Raw genomic sequence first — 4,258 nt, 5'->3', positions numbered from 1 at the left:
GTATAAGAGACAGCCTATATCCCCCCAGACTGAATCCAGTACCCCCCCCCCAAATTATTTCCAACACTCCCCAAACACAGCATCAAGGCTTGCCCCCAATGGGTCCTGACTGTCCCCTTCCTGGCTCCAGCCTCTGCAAGCTGGCTCCCGACATCCTGCCCTCTCCAGTGCCCTGTCGCCTCCAGTGCCGGGGCCCCTGACTCACTTCCGAGGCATCCCGCAAGCAAGCCCCCTGCCTCCCGGCTGGCTCCCCTGCAGGATGTCTCGGCCACCAGAGCTTCCCTCTTTGGGCCCCTCCTCCTCTTCCTCGCTGCCCCCAATCCTCCACAGCAACCCTCACCTCTGTTTGCAGATTCTGCCACTATCTAGTCCCCAGCATCTACATTGGAGCGCTGTCCTCACAGGTCACATGTCCCCAAGCCCGAAGCCCATGATACCACCCCAATCTAATCCTCGCCCAAACACAATCTCATCTTCAGCGTCTCCAATCCTGGCCGATGCTGTGTCCCATCTCGGGAGACGCCGTGCCTTCCCGGCCTCAGTCTTCCCATCTGCATTCAGAGCACATCTGACCCAGGGTCTCGTCTGGCCTCCAGCAGTGGGTTGGGGCTCTCCAAGGCCCCCGGAGCCCCCAAGGCCTCGGGCGAGCTTCCTCCTGCCCGTCTCCTCTGCCCTCCCCCTGGCACCCACCAGCGCCAGGCCACTCTTGGCCCCCAGCCCCTTCTTGGTTCAAGGTGCAGGTTGCAGTGGCCACCAGTCCAGCCCACCTCTGGGCTGTGCTTCTTCTCTGAAGGGACCCCAGGGTGTGTCCCCCTCCCTGCTGCACACTCACCTCTGTCCTCGGTGCCTGTCTCTGTGTCCCCACTGCTGTCCTGTCCCCAGGCTACTTGGGCCAGGGCTGCTGAGAGCTTAGATCTGGGGGGGGTGGCTTGGAGGAGGACAATTTCCTGTCAGGAAACCCCTCCCTCTCTGGGGCCAGGGGCGGGAAGGACTCATTATCTGTCTGCCCTTTTAGGCAGGCTGCGGTTGGCCTGGGAAGGACAGGCCCACAGCCGTCCCCACCCTCACCGCCCCCCCTGCCCCAGGCCGGAATCCACCCGCCCCCTGCCTGTTCTTCACGCCTCCCGAGGTGACAACACCATCCTGGGCACCCCAGGGAGACACCCCACCCTGGACTGGAGCCCAAAACCTCTTTCCAGCCCAAGCAAAGCCTGAGGCCTTGGACAGAGAAGCCGGTGGGCATTTCCAGAGGAGCCGGTGGGCATTTCCAGAGGAGCCCCCCCAGCTCTGGGGTCTCCCGTTGTGAGGTGAAGACTGGGAGGAAGCCCCGTTGGTCTGGTGGGTGCTGGGCCTGGGGGGGTTATTGCTTTGCCCAGGAAACTGCCCGGCCCCCACCTTCGCCGTCTTCCTAGTCTCAGTTCCAGACTCCCCGCTGCCCAGCCCCTCTCTGCCAGGCCCCGGCTGCTCTGTGGGCTCCTGAAACCATCAGATGTGCCTGCCCTGCTTCTCCTGCTCCAATGTCAACGTGGCAAAGCAGACTCAGTCCACTGTGCTCATGGTCCACAGTAGGCACTAGATAAAGACCTGTTCGCGAACGCAGAATGCACCTGTTGTGGGACACACTGGGATTGAGGTCGGAGGTGGTTCTGGGGATGCTCCTCCTGCCAGGGAGCTGGTGGTGGACAAGGTGGCAGGAAGTGTGTGGTTAGGTCTGAGACGGGAGGGGGTAGGGTTGGATGTGGGGGTCAGGTGTTTTGTTTTGTTTTTTTTTGTTGTTGTTGTTCAGGGGATTGAACCTCAAGTACTTAACCACTGAGTCACATTCCCAGCCTTTAAAAAGTATATATTTTATTAGAGTTGCTTAGGGCCTCCTTAAGTTGCTGAGGCTTGCTTTGAACTCCAGTTGAGGATCAGCCTCCCCAGCCACCAGGATTACAGGCGTGGGCCACTGCACCCAGCTAGGGTCTTTTCCTGTGTGTGTGTGTGTGGGGGGGGCTGCTGGGGATGGAACCTGGGGTCTCCTGCAGGCCAGGCAAGCTCTCTACCACCAAGAGCAGGCCAAGGCTGTTTCTAGGTTTAGTCAGTGTTCACCCTGAAACAAGTGTTCACTGGCCGGGGTGAGGTTGTGGTTGCAGATGGTCAGCAGTTCTTCTCTGAGCTCAGTGGACACTGAGGCTAGGGGAAGTGGGTCAAGGGTTAAGATTCCAAGGTCTGAAGGCCCCACTCCAAGGACAATAGTCTGTGGGGGAAGGGCTGGTTGGGTGGTGGAGCAGGAGGGGAAGGAGCAGGCCTCGGCCGCCCACCCCCCCCCCCCGCACTGTCCGGCAGCCTCTGCAGGAGGTCCTGGGTCACCAGTGGCCCATCGTGGGCCGTGACCACTGTCAGATCCCCTGCCCCCTCTTTTTTAATTTTAAAATTTGTTTGAACTCTATACTCACATAGCACAAAATTTGCCCTTTGCAACATACAATTCGGTGGGTTTTAGTTTATTCACAAGGAAGCTGCAAGCATCACCATTAATTCCAGAACATTCCCATCATTCCCCAAGGAATCCTGTACCCATTACAGGCACTCCCAGCCCTCTTTCCCCTCAACCCTTGACAACCACTAGGATTTGTCTAAGAATTTGTCTATTTTGTACATTTCTTATGAATGGAATCATTTTGGATCTGACTTCTTTCACTAAACATATGTTTTCAAGGTTCATCTACTTTGTAGCCTTTCTCTGTGTAGGCCTCACTTTTCCCCATCTTGGAAATGGGGTGGGAACAGTTCTGAGGAATGGGGCACAGGGGTGGGCCCCAAAGTGTGTCCTGCAGGTGTGGGGAGGCATGTGCTGCCCCCGTGTGGTCCACGGGAGGACTGCAGCTGTCTGGGCTAGGACTGGGAAGGGCTTGGGGGAGGTGGGTGGTGTCTGACCCCCTTATTCCACCCCAGGATCCCACTCCTCACCCCACAGAGCTTTGGGATCACTAAGCTTCTAGAACCCATCCTGAACTCTCCCCCACCGCCTTTGCCTCTATCTTTAATACTCCTTAGGCTTCACGTGCTGAATTCTGATAATAATGAAGTTCTAATCCAGCTCCCGGGAAGCACTTGACTTTAGATATTCTCCTGGATTGGTTGCACACTGCAGTTGCTGCTGTTATTATCCGGAAACAGGGAACCATCGTGGTTAAAAGCACAAGTTCTGGAGCTGGGAGACAGCTGGGTTCCAATCCCAGTCCTACCACTCACTGCCCGTCAGTTTCTGCATGTGATTTGTCTTCCTGGGACCTCTGTTTCCTCATCTACAAATGGGTTGATAGAGTTGACCTCTACCCCATGGGGTGGCAGAAAGGGTTAAGTGCTCAGGGCCTGGCATGGGAGAGGTCTCCATGATCTACAGGGATGAAGATCTCAACCAGAGACATGCTGGGAAATCTTCAATGACCAACTTGCTGGGGGGAGGAGGAGGAGGATTTGTATGTAACACTTGGCAATTTCCATTATGTAAGAATACCCACTACTAATTTCAAGCTACCAAGGTCAGCCCCAGAAAGCATTTTTGGGAAGAGATACATAGTAGCCCACTCCCACACAGCAGCTTCATCAAACAGCTACAATAGGTAAAGAAGCACAGGATCATAGAATATGGGAAAACGGAGCAAAATAATTAGAATGTATGAGTGTATATTACCTTTGTTTTTAATATAATTTATTTAATTGCATGTTTGCATAATTTAATGTTTAATAATGGCCATGGTTAACAACCATCCCAAAATTCCTGAGACTGTAATGATCAGCTTGCTTGAGCTAGCTCCAGCACACTGTTGGAAACATCTGTTTTTCAGAAAAAAACAAAACTGTTTTTCAGAAAGGGAAACTGAGGTTCAGGAAGGTGAGCAGACTTTTCGACAGTTGGAGGCAGGACACAGACCTCCTCCCAGGGCATGTGATTCTAGGAACAGAACAAGTGGTGTTGCTCTTGCTGTCATCCCACCCTGGTCTAGAGGACTCCGGCGGTTCCCACAGGCAAAGCTCTTGCCGTCTCTGTTCTGTTTTTCCACCCAGAGAGCAGCGTGCCCTGCAGCTATGCACCTGTGCAGGGTTCCTCCGCACCTGCTTCAGCCCGGCCAGGGAGGTCACATGCAGACCCAACCCCTCATTTTATAGCCCGGGAGAGGGAGCCCTGGAAAAATCGGGTGCCTGCTCGGGGTCATGCGGATGGACAGAGGGTCCTCAGACCCCAGCGGAGGTGCAGAGGACACTGGAGGAC

General features: G+C 55.1%; 1 protein-coding gene across 1 annotated transcript in view; it reads right to left on the bottom strand.

Annotated features, from left to right (window-relative positions):
* Window positions 1–968, bottom strand: part of Exoc3l2 (exocyst complex component 3 like 2) — a 21,399-nt gene extending 20,431 nt beyond the window's left edge. Inside the window, exon 1 of the mRNA XM_015496707.2 lies at window positions 833–968. The gene's annotated coding sequence lies outside the window, so the exon portion shown is untranslated. The remainder of the gene's footprint in view (window positions 1–832) is intronic.
* Window positions 969–4,258: the final 3,290 nt, after the last annotated feature.

Source organism: Marmota marmota, unplaced genomic scaffold (assembly GCF_001458135.2).
Source record: "Marmota marmota marmota unplaced genomic scaffold, marMar, whole genome shotgun sequence".
Taxonomy (NCBI): domain Eukaryota; kingdom Metazoa; phylum Chordata; class Mammalia; order Rodentia; family Sciuridae; genus Marmota; species Marmota marmota.
This window is presented reverse-complemented; position numbering and strand designations above follow the sequence as displayed.